We start from the raw sequence: 12,995 nt of genomic DNA, 5'->3' as shown, positions 1-12,995 counted from the left end.
GGAGTGACCAAAGATGGTCTGCTGGTAGGAAGTAGAGAATAACATCTTTTGTCTGCTTTTGCTTCTGTGCACAGCCTTTCCTTGTGCTTTGCATTATTAAAATTGCTTCTACCTTATTACCAGCCTTTTGTTATATTTCCCCCACTGCCCTGTCCATCTAAAGGGAGTGGTAGAGCTGCCTTGGTGGGCCCAGCCAGGGCCAAACCACCCTGACTCTGACTGTATTCAGAGGATATATAACTCAAAAGTTGCATTGACTACTTTTTGTAATTAAACACTTTTCATTTCGACTCATTATGGACACAGCATAGATTTAGACTAGATATAAGGAAGACTATAAGGGTGGTGAAGCACCGAGACATGTTGCCTAGAGAAGCCGTGGATGCCCCATACTTGAAAGTGTTCAAAGCCACATTGGATGGGGTTTTGAGCAACCTGGTTAAGTGGAATGTCCCTTCCCATGGCAGTGAGGTTAGAACTAGATGATCTTTAGGGACCCTTCAAACCCAAACTGTTCTATGATTCTCATCTTAATAGATATGAAGACACACAATTCAGATGACTGACTTCTGGGGAAAAGCTCTATGAAAAGCTGCATATTAAAAAAAATCCTACTAAATCCTACTGTACTCTTTGCAGAAATATGTAATGTATCAACACCATCAGTGTGGGCAATTGATTTTTCCGAGGTATGAAAGTGTCCTTTAATCCTGTTGAAGATTTTTGCATCCATAATATTACTGTTTACCACAAAATTGTTTCCACTAAGCAGGAAGGTTGGTTGTTTTATATGTTTTAGCTCCCATAAAAGGTGTTATTTAACACTTCAAATGCATTCTAGATTTGCAGGTTACAAAAGACAGAAATGAAATAATTATCTGTGAACATAATTTTTGTAATGCAAAATTGTTACAGATTTTTATACAAATGTTTTGGTTTATCTACTGCCATGTCTTGCTTACTATTCTGTATTTTGCAACTACTGAAAGCATAATTCAAAAGATTGACTCAAATTACCTGCTAGAAGAAATATTTTAGTTGGCATTTTAAATCAACATAATGCAATGAGGAAAGAATGCCATTAAATTTAATGTCTATGCCATATTGGAGATAAATCTCCACATATAGCTGAATATATTTTAAAAAGATCAGCAGTTGTGATATGAATGAATTTAATTGTGATTTCTTTTTTTTATTCCCACCAGCCTTATCACTTTGTAGCCCAGGGTACCTAATAGCATAGACTACAGGCTAGTACTGCTCTTCTGGATAACTCAGGCAGAAGTCATTTCGAATTGCATTGAACCTGGGCTTCACAGAATTAGAGAAGCATGGAATTATGGAAGCTGGAATAGACCTCTGAGATCATCAAGTCCAGCCTATGACCTAACACCACTGCATTGACTAGCCCATATCATTAACTGCCACATCCAATGTTTCCTTAAACACCTCCAGGTATGGTGACTCTACCACTTCCCTGGGCAGTCCATTCCAGTGTCTAATTACCCTTTCTGTGAGGAAGTGCTTCCTAACATCCAACCTAAACCTCCCCTGGTGCACCTTCAGGCCATGCCCTCTCGTCACAAATTGCCTGGGAGAAGAACCCAATCCCCACCTTACTACAACTTCCCTTCAGGTAGTCATAGAGTCTCCTCTTCTCCAGGCTAAACAATCCCAGCTCCCTCAGCCTCTCCTCATAAGAATCCCCTCCAGCCCCCTCACCAGTTTCATTGCTCTCCTCTGGACCCACTCCAGCACCTCAATATCTTCCCTGAAGTGAGGGGCCCAGCACTGCACACAGCACTCGAGGTGAGGCCTCACCAGTGCCGTGTACAGGGGCAGAATTACATCCCCAGTCCTGCTGGCCACACTATTCCTGACACAAGCCAAGATGCCATTGGCCTTCTGTGCCCCCTGGGCACACTGCTGGCTCATGTTCAGCTGTTGTCAACCAGCACTCCCAGGTCCCTCTCTGCCAGGCTGCTCTCCAGCCGCTCATCCCCCAGTCTGTAGTGCTGCATGGGGTTGTTGTGGCCAAAGTGTAGGACCCTGCACTTGGCCTTGTTAAACCTCATACTGTTGGCCCCAGCCCATCGACCCAGCCTGTCCAGGTCTCTCTGAAGTGTCTTCCTACCCTCCAGCAGATTGGCACTGCCTCCCAACTTGGTGTCATCCATGAATTTACTAGCAGTAGACTCAATCCCCTCATCCAAGTCATCAGTAAAGATGTTGCATAGAACTGGGCCTAGTACTGATCCCTGGAGAGCACCACTGGTCACTGGACACCATCTGGATGCTGCACCATTCACAACCACTCTCTTTGCCAGGTCATCCAGCCAGTTTTTAACCCAGTGAATGGTGCACCTGTCCAAGCCATGGGCTGCCAACTTTTCCAGAAGGATGTTGTGGGAGACTGTGTCAAAGGCTGCTGAAGTCTAGGTAGACCACATCCACAGCCCTCCCCTGGTCTACCAGATGGGTCACCCAGTCATGGAATGGGATCAGATGGATTAGGCAGGACCTTCCTTTCCTAAACTCATGTTGGCTGGGCCTGATCACACAAATGATAAGTAAAATTACTTCTATAATGATATTTCTTATATCACTTCTCATCAATTTCCTGTCCAATCAGGATACATTATTTCTCCATACTACTAATTTTAAACTCAGTAGTGCAAGTGTTGGACTGGAATCTGGCACTCAGGAGACCTGTTTTTGTTTTGCTGCTAACTCACTTTGGTGGAGTCATAAATCTACCTTTGTTTCAGTTTACTTGTCTCTAAAATTGCTGTGATAAATAAATGTTGTGTTTTGTTCAGCTGAATGTCAAGATACATTGACCCAATAATGAATAATTTACCAACTAATAATAAATCCCCATATTCAGTCCCTGAAAGAAGTCATCAGACGGATTGCTGAGTGCACTCCTTGCTACAGTTAGATGAACATTTTTGTTCAAGTTCCATCTGAGAGCCAGACATATCTGAAGAGACATTTTCAAGTTAGCATTAAGCCCTATATACATGGACTTCATGAAATCCTGGGTTAAAATCTCAATGACTTCAAATAAACCTTTTATCCTTTCAAGTGCCAATCAGGGCGTATTAATTTGCAAATACCATCTAATTGTTTAACCTTATTCCAGACCTTCGGGACCCAATTATTCTACTGCTTGTAGGAGTGAAACCTAATTACCATTTAAAAAAAAAAAGATTATGCAATACTTGTAATTTATGTCAGAAACTTAATTTTTTAAACAGGTCTTTAGCTGGCATGGTTCTATACTGAACCAACAACACTCTATTTACTCACAATATCTTGAGGTGTTTGCAGTTATTTTCCCCTAACAAGACCTTTTGATAGATGGCTGTTTTATTATTACTGACACCATTTTCCATATAATAAACCTGTTCAGCTTCCAAAGATTGCAATGGAATTCACCAAATTACGTTGGATACAATCTACTGTCTGGTTACTGTTCACTACTGCACAGTGTACCCAAAGAAGACTTCTAATAAACAGCAATCAGGCTTTTGTGCAGTTCATATCAAGTAACTGGAGAACCTTAATGAATTATCCCCCGTGAAATTTCCATGATTCTTGGCATGGCTGTTCCTTGGCATTACTTTGTTCTGTCTCTGTCCAAAGTAAACCATAGCAGTCAGAGAAGGTATGGCATAGAGCACTATAATATGCCTTCTTTTGAGATGAGCTAAGCATTGAACTGTGTTACAGTTTAGGGCTAGTGCCCTAGCTTAGTTCCTAATTGTAAATAAGAATTAGTTTTTCAGAGGATTCAAGTCTAGGGGCAGGACAGAATAATGTTAGATAAGTTTATCTCATCCCATTGGACTGCAGAATTTCTTATATTTTGCAACACAAGCTTCTTTTTCTCTCTTTCTGGGCTGCCTTTTGCTTGCTTCTTGCTTCTTTGTTCTGCCTGTGACCTTGCATGCTGCCTGACTGATCTTCTGTTTGGTTTTGTAAGCAGCAATGGTATTGAGATAACTGGCTAGCTATACACAGCCCTCTGGACCCTTTGTGTCTGGGGGTGGGGCAGGGGGAGAGCTAAATTACTGCACAAGGGGGTGTTGTGCTGTTGTTGAGCTGTAAATATATGTAAATACATTTTGTATCTGTTTGTTACCTTTTATACTTTTATATGTAGTCTACTTTTGTAAATACAATTCTATTTTACTTCCAAATTCTGAGTAAGTGTGGCAAATTTGCCCCTTGGGTAAATTTCCAAATTGTTGGGTGGTGCAATCCAAATCACAACAAATTGTCACAAGACTTGGACATGTTTTGTCCTTAGGAAATTGCACAAACATTGACATTGCTCTGATACAGTGTTCCCAGTATCACATTAAGTCTAATCTCAGTCCATCTGTCAGTTTGCTTATGAAGCTTTCTGAAACTTCAAAGGCTCTCAGAAAATCAACCTCATTTCTTCTCATTGAGAAAAAAAAATCATCTACAACTGTGATATTCTTCACATGTGTCTCTATAAGGTTTTCTGCCAGCACCTTTAGCAATAGGGAATCCAAAGCCACTTTGGATGCTCTATGGCAGGAGAAGAGATTTGTCCCTTCTTTACACTGACCCTTTGGTATTACTGTGTTTGTGCTGTAACCCTCCACATAATGGGCTGGTTTTGCTTGAGCGTTCCTTATGATGCACAGGAGGGCTCTGCTGGCAGGATATACCTCATGTAATGGGATAGAAAAATTGTTTATTGGTTGATACATGCAGTTACCAAGCTAAGTATTAATATCCCCAGCATGCCTGGGCTTGAAAAAGTGTTTATTGGTTGATGTATGCAGTTACAAGCTAAGCATTAATATCCCCAGCATGCCTAATGAATTTGTGTCAGCTGTGCAGTTATTGACCAGGTGTGAAAAGTATTGACATTCACTGCTTCTTGGAAGAGCCTGGATTGTTTTTTTCCTAATTCTCTACATGTTTCTCAAGTTTATGTCAGTAGTTTCCCCTTTGAGTCCTTGAGTTACTAGTCACTACCGTTTCAGAAATTGCACTAATGTATCATATTTAATATTTCTCAGTTTGCATGGTTTTAACTTATATGCTTTAACAGTTTAACAACTGTATATTTAGTAAAGCAGAACCAAACTAATGAGACATGCTACACAAAGCTAGACATCGGATCAAATAGGGATGAACTACCAGGGTATTGGTTACACTGTATTACAGACTCATAGAATCAGAGAACGTTAGGGGTTGGAAGGGTCCTTGATCATTGAGTCCAACCCCTCTGCCAAAGCAGGAGCACCTAGGGCAGGCCACACAGGAATGCATCCAGGCAGGTTGTGAAAGACTCCAGAGAAGTATTCCTCTCTTTTCTCCACCTCCTTTCTTTCACTCTTTCATTGTGGGCCCCATTTTCTAACCTCTGGACATTCTGTTTATTGTTTTATCAGACCTGAGTAAAGAAGGAAGATTTTCCAGGTATTCAGGACTACAATTCTACTTATTTAACGATTATCACTCTTACACTTCTCACAGCAAACACCTGATACTGTTACCACATACTGAAATTTGGGATATAGTCACATTTCTGAAAAAGGTGATCCTGAGTTAGTCTTCTGTGTCACAATCCTTCCTACCTATGCTTAAACTTTACAAGGGTATATTACTGGATTTCATTCCTTTTTTTCTTTTCAGATCATTTCCCTATTTTTTGGCAAGATTCTTTCAAAATCTTCTCCCTCTCTCCAAACTTCTTGCAGCCCTTCATTTGAGCCACATGCAAACTAAATACACTTTAGCAGTACTCTGTCATTGCCAATATAAATACGAATAGCTTTATACTCATCCCCATGAAGCCCTACTTGATACAAACAGGTATATCACCAACCTCTATGCTTCACAAAAGCCATGTTTTGTAAGTATGTTTTGGAAAGTATTACTTGGTGCATTATCAAAAACCTCAATACAATCAACATGTGTGTGGTTTATCATAGAATCACAGAATCACAGAATTGTTTTGGTTGGAAGTGACCTTTAAGATCATCAACTTAAACCTTCAACCTAGAACCACCATGGCCATTAAACTATGTCCTAAAGTGCCATGTCCACATGTTTCTTGAACAACTCCAGGGATGGTGACTCCACCACTTTCCTGGGCAACCTATTCCAATGCCTGGCCACTCTTTCATTAAAGAAATCTTTCCTAATATGCAGGCTAAACCTCTCCTGGCACAATTTCAGTCCATTTCTGCTCATTCTATCACCTGATATGAGGGAGAACAGACTGATCTCCATCTCACTATAACCTCCTTTTAGGTAGTTGTAGAGGCCAACAGGGTCTCCCCTCAACCTCCTCTTCTCCAGTCTAAAAAATCCTATTTCACTCAACTGCTTCACAAAATGCTTATTCTCTAGACCCTTCAACAGCTTTGTTGCCCTTCTCTGGACACATTCAAGCAACTCAAGGTCTTAATTTTAGTGAGGGGCCCAAAAGTGACTTAGTCCTTATACAGTCCAGCATGCTGTTATCCTTCTTGGCCACATGAGCACATCGCTGTCTTATGTTCGTAATCTCTTCCTACTCTATGCAACACCCCTGTTAATATTTCACAGATAATAGACTGATTTGACATGATTTGGTATGAAGAGCTATATCCTGAACACTGTGCCATTTCTCCACTATTTTCCAAATTCTTATGAGTAAATATATTGATTGTTTCAGATTTTTCAGCCGGTTTCACCTGGAAAGTGAAGCTAAGCTGGTTTCTCTATAATTCATCATGTCTTAATTTCTTCTTAAAAATAAACACTATATTTTGCTTTTTCCAAGTCTCTGGGTATCACATCCTTAAAGACAGGATCTATAGATTCTGTAATTGCTTCAAGCAGTTAACTACCCTACTGTGCTTTCACAAATGCCAAAACCTGCCCTACGTAACAGTCTCTGTACAAAACCCCTTTATCCGTAGCACCTATTCCCTCATCTAGAACATATGTCCTGAAAACATATTCACTCTTCATTTCAAGCCAGATATTATCAATCCCAGTAAAGCTCCTAATTAAATCAGGGTTTTCTCATCCTAGGAAATGTACAAGAAGGCAAAAAAATTAACCGTGGAAGTTAATACATTTAATATATCTAGTAATAAATTACTTCTATGGATTTTATGCAATTTCCTACACATTCATAAAATTATATCTTTAAATACAGACCTTGATCCAAAGCTAACTAAAGCCACCAGCAAATGTCAGTGAATTTGGGATCCAGATTCTTGCACAACATTTTTAACACCAGTTAAAGACCTGTTGGAGAAGAGACAAGATCAAACTTGTAAGCAAACTTGTTTGTGATGTGAATTTTCAAAGACTCTCAGTTCTGGAGACCTATGAAACACTGGCTAACCACATTTTGCACACAAGAAAGCAGAACTGGACTTTGGGTAGTAGGAATTTAGATAAGCTTGTTCTCTTTTTCCCTTAAGTCCTTCTAAAAAGGTCAGAGTGATAAAAATAGAGCTGCCTTCTTTTATAGGGATTTTGCTTGAGAGCTCAATTTATTCAGAAATCAAGACAGATTTATGCTGTTCCCTGGGAACGCAGATAGGCATATTTTAGACAATAAACCAGGAGCCCTTATCTGCTGAATTTTGTCATTTCAATGTAGCTATCCTATGCTAATTTTAGTCTGCATCCTCTATATCCTGCCGTGTTTTGTTTTTTCTCCCATTTAGCTCTGATTTCTCATTACAACATGTCCTTTTAGCACATATTTTGTACTTATGATGCATCTGCTCTCATTTTGCTCCTGCAAGTGCCTAAATGATAGCTAAGTGCATCTGTAAGGACAAGTGCTGAACAGGTGCAAAACAAGACCACAAGTAATGAAAGGAGAGGAAGAAATCAGAGAGTAATTTTGTCTCTGTCAGGACTTGCCATTACGCAAGCAATACAAATGTCTCATTTTCATAGTTCCTAATCTTTAAAAAAGGTTTTTTCTGGAGTTAATTTGGTGTAAGAAGATTTGATAGGAGAAGATACTCATTCTCTGTTGCTCATTTGACAGATATTTCATAGTATGTCTTACAGCATTTGTAGGGAATCCAGCTCTTCTGTGTTAGCAAAAGAGAAAATGCAAAAAAAGTATGAATGTACATATATTATTTAAAAACAGAACAAAACCCACCCTATTCTTATTCTTTGTTTATTTTACATTGTCTGAAGCAGTTTTGCCTGTTATTATTGAGAAAAAGCTTTTGCAGATACATTAATTTTGCACATCATAAATGAATATGTTTTTTTTTTTCATTCTTATCCCAGTGATACAGACTGCATTGCTGAGCAATGATACGTTCCTTCTATGTTGTTTCAGCAGCATAAATGTTTAACTGAGTCTCATTGTCCACCCAGTGTTATGCCTCTGGTACCAACCTCCAGGACAGCAGGATTTTCAGGATAGTGGGTACAACATTTTATCAATTTCTTTTGAGAATGGGCCAAAAGAAAATCTGTATGTCCAGTAGCCAAATAATAGATGGGAGGAAAGAGTGGGAGTCAGTTCAAATAGGCAAAATATGACAATTTCTTGCTTCAAGGATGCTGTGGCAGTGCACCCAAACCCCCTTCCCCCTGCCACAAGACCAGGATGGGGGAAAAACAGAGAAGTGTGGGATGAAGGGAGCAGGGGAGGACACCTCCCACTCCCAGGCTGTGGTCAGTGGACACAGGTGAGCCCTTGCCCCAAGTCCTGCGCCAGGCACACCCCCCCTGCTGGAGCAAGTCTAAGTGTGTAGGCAGAGAACTAATGGTTATCAGCTTATGGCCTTTTGTTTTGGCTTTGGACAAACGCTTACCTGGTGACTCATGACAAAAATTAGTGTGGATTGATTAAAATAGGTGAGCTGCAGAGTGCATCAGGCTCTTCTTCTCTTGGGTTTTCCCCACCACACTTGTGGATAACAAACAGCAGAACTTTCAGGAGGATGTTCTGATAAAAAGAGATACCAGAGAAAATCCCATGATCAGCAAGCAGCATTGTGAGTAAATTGATAAATTCCTGCCTTTTTTTTAGTAGGGGTAACATGCTGCTTTTGGATTTATCTTTTTTCCAAATACTGTTTCTCAAACTATTTCTAACCTCTTCCTCTATTGTGAAGATATTCTCAACCAAATACAGAACCTTTATAATCTTTAATAACTTTTGTATGTAGTTACATGGGAGGTGGAGCCATATTAATAAATAATTTCTATTAATTTGTTGCCTTATTCCTCTTTATTTGTAACAGATGAATCAATTAAAAAAATTATTTTGAGTAGAACAAACCTTTTGATTCAAATGCTCCCTTTAATGCATTTCTTAGAGGAAACACAGATAACCAGGACATAAACTTGCAAAATACAGAGAGACATCAATGCTTTTCTGTCCCATATGTCAGTTAGTTAGGAAAGTCACAGAATCACAGAATCAGAGAATATTAGGGGTTGGGAGGGACCTCAGAAGATCATCTAGTCCAACCCTCCTGCCAAGGCAGGATCATGTAGGATCATCAGGAATGTGTCCAGGTGGGTTTTGAATGTCTCCAGAGAAGGAGACTCCACAACCTCTCTGGGCAGCCTGTTGTAGTGTTTCGTCACCCTCACACTGAAAAAAGCTTTGCCTCATGCTCATGTGGAAACTCTCATGCTCCAGTTTGCACCCACTGCCCCTTGTTCTGTCACTGGACATCACCAAGAAGAACCTGGCTCCATCCTCCTGACACTTGACCTTTACATATTTATAAACATTAATGAGGTCACCCCTTAGTCTCCTCTAAGCTAAAGAGACCCAGCTCTCTCAGTCTTTCCTCATCAGGGTGGTGTTCCACTCCCTTAATCAGGCTAAGGTAATTATGCACTGCGATTATCTGTTTTGCTCAGTAAACTCGTATCTCAGTCTCTTTGTTACAACATGGAGGTTTTTTGTGTTGTTTTTCCTTCACTTCTGTTTTGGGGAAAAAAAAACAGGTTAACCCACTGGTTTGGTTTAACCCGTTGGTTTTACTTTGAACCATTACACTAGGATATCAGGTAAGTGTGTTGCAGCTACTCACATAACTAGTAATTTTATGAATCTCATGTAGAAAGGTTTTTTTAAGAAATTATTTTTCTTAGGCTTTTGTTTGTTGTTTTGTTTTTTAGAAACAATCACCATTTGCAAATACTCTGAGGATAAGGATTTCTTTTTTTACTTATACTGTCATCTAAAATGAAACCAGAGTACTCAGAACAGATTGAGTGAAGTTGTTCTGTGGCAGTTGTGTAAGAGAAGACACACAGGAAATCATAAAAGTCTGTTCTGATATTTAAAAATTCTAACATCTGGCAAAATCAGAATGGGTCTGAGGCTGCTTTAAACTATGCTGGAAGACACAGCCTGAGGAGCAAAGTCACTCACAGCTCCTCCCTGCTTCTTTTATTGTGCTAGGTTTTTGAAACTATTCCCAGTGAGGAACTTAAGGGATCACCATTTCCCAGTCATCACACCAATGTACAGGAGAGCAGAAACAGATTACTTATTTTAAACAGTAATTGCTTGGATAGTTTCTGTGGACTCCAAGCTCTTATGTCTCTTTTGTTAACATAGGGAAGAAAATAGGAAGGAAAAAAATAATTATGGGAAATGCTTCTGAAAGAATTTTTATTAAGACCATACCCAACATAAGTGGCTCCTTCTTTGGCAGCAGCCACACTGATGCTCTCTCAAGGGCAAGAAGCTGAACTTTCAGGGAACCAACTGGGAAATGCTTCAGAAAGAATGCTAGTGACAGCAACAGTCTAAGATATTAACTGCATTAAAGAATCCTCAAAACACTGGCCTTCCAGAATTTTCAGCATAGCTATGAGCTTTGTTTAAAGACTTCTTTTGCAAAAAGAAAGGTGGGAAAATTTCTTTGAGGCTTTTAAACTTATTTCTTTGAGAGTTGCCACAGCTTGTTTACAAGCAAACAGTTCCATGCAAACGTCACTTATGAAGAGAGCTTTACTTCAAAGAAAAATAAGTTTCTTGAAGACAAATAATAAATACCTTTCATATTATTGTGACTTATAAGATGAAGCATGCCTGAAAGGTGCCTTATATGCTGCATTTACAGTTTTTCTGCTTGTCACAGTCAGAAAGGATTGACATTTCTCTTGGGTCATTACTGAATATCTGACTATACAGAAGTATTAAATGTGGCTTGTCACAGAAAGCAATAAGATAGAAACTGAACAACAGCAACAAGAAAGAAATGCATTTACATGAATAGTCTTTAATTCTCTCATGCAAAACAAAATGTTAATGAGAACAGAATAATAATCAGGTTCCCATGATGACATACTCAGTCTCACAAAATATCACCTCAAATTCATAAAATATAATGCATTTGAGGTCTATCTTATTATGGGACAACACTGTTCCTACTAGAAACAAATGACATTCTGGGTCCAGCTGAAATATGCTTTAATTTTTTTCTCCTCCTTAGAAAATAGAAGAAAAAGCAGGATGCAAAAAATAAAAATTGTGTTTTGAAAAATTGAATATAATAGCTTTCTTTCATAAATCTCAGCATAATTAAGAAGAATGCAAGGGCTCATGACTTCTTATGTGTTAGAAAAGGAATCCAGGCTTATGTTTTTAACAAGACTGCTGTTCATGATTAATGAGAGCTGTTTGTCACTGGATGTTAGATATATTTGTTATTAGTGGTTTTTTACATTTTCCTTGTTCTATCTTATTTTGCAGTAGTATGCACATTTTAAAGTATGCCTCTATGTAATCTACTGGCTAGAAATTAAAAGGATTACAAATCTTCTACAGGATGTGCTTTGAGGGGCAGAGAAATTAAGATAAAATTTTCAGTCTTCATAACTACTTTTATCAGAGCCTTTTCAGATATACTGACCTTCCCAGTGTTTTCAGAAGTCAGCAGTTTTTCAGAAAGATTATCACCCTCAGTAAAATAAGATGGGTTAGTAATTTGTGTATACATTGTAAAATAATATCCATACAACAGACATTTTACTTTCCTTTCCATGTTTAAACACCTCTGGTTTGTTTGTCTTTTATATGGGAGTCTGTCCTGGAATATCCTCTTAGAAACTGTTTTTTTCATTTACAAATCACAATTTGGCTGTTTTATTTTTGACCACTCCTTACTTCCTTCTATGCTGAACATAAGATCTAACTCCTGCCACTCCTGCCAGGTGGTTTACTTTCAGAATTTTTTTTTTGTCCCATAAGTTACATCACATGAACAGATTGAAAAAAAAAAAAAAACAAAAATTATATATATAATTTCTATAATTTATATAATATATAATTATAATTATATAATTATATATATTATTTCTATAATTAATATATAATTAAAACATTGTCTTTAATTATTGTGAACATTTTAAGTCACACAGTGGTTTACACATATGTAAATAAAACATCCATCAGCTCTCAGAAATATCTGTTTTATTTAACAAATATAATCAGGCAATTGTGATTAAAAAATACATAAAGGAGAAATTATTCCTCACTTTGCTTCCCTTTTCAGAGTGAGATTTCTTTGCTGTTGAAATGTATTGTCTATTATTGGCTCATCCCTATGTGACTATATTACAATTTGGGCTTTTTCATGATGAAATAATACACAGAATCTTTATGCTTGTCTCTGCTGCTTATGTGGTACTGCACAAGAGAGAGTTGCATGAAAGGACAAGAGAACTCAATATTTCATTGATACTCCTGAATGATACATAGGTCATGGACATAACAATCTGAAACACTAGATGAAATAATTATTTTCATGTTAGTAGTTATCACAGTCTTAATGTAGTTTTCTAGGCTGATGTTCAAAAAAAGTTGGTCAAGAGGATCACAATGGTCCCTTCCTTTTTAAAAATCTTTCAGACATGTAATATTTCTGAAAATGGAGAGGACTTCAGCTAAACTCCCCAAGAAAATATCTTGTTCACAAGAATATAATTTTGAGCATCAAAAC

This window comes from Indicator indicator, chromosome 6 (assembly GCF_027791375.1).
Source record: "Indicator indicator isolate 239-I01 chromosome 6, UM_Iind_1.1, whole genome shotgun sequence".
Classification (NCBI taxonomy): Eukaryota; Metazoa; Chordata; class Aves; order Piciformes; family Indicatoridae; genus Indicator; species Indicator indicator.
Note: the sequence above shows the minus strand (reverse complement) of the source record.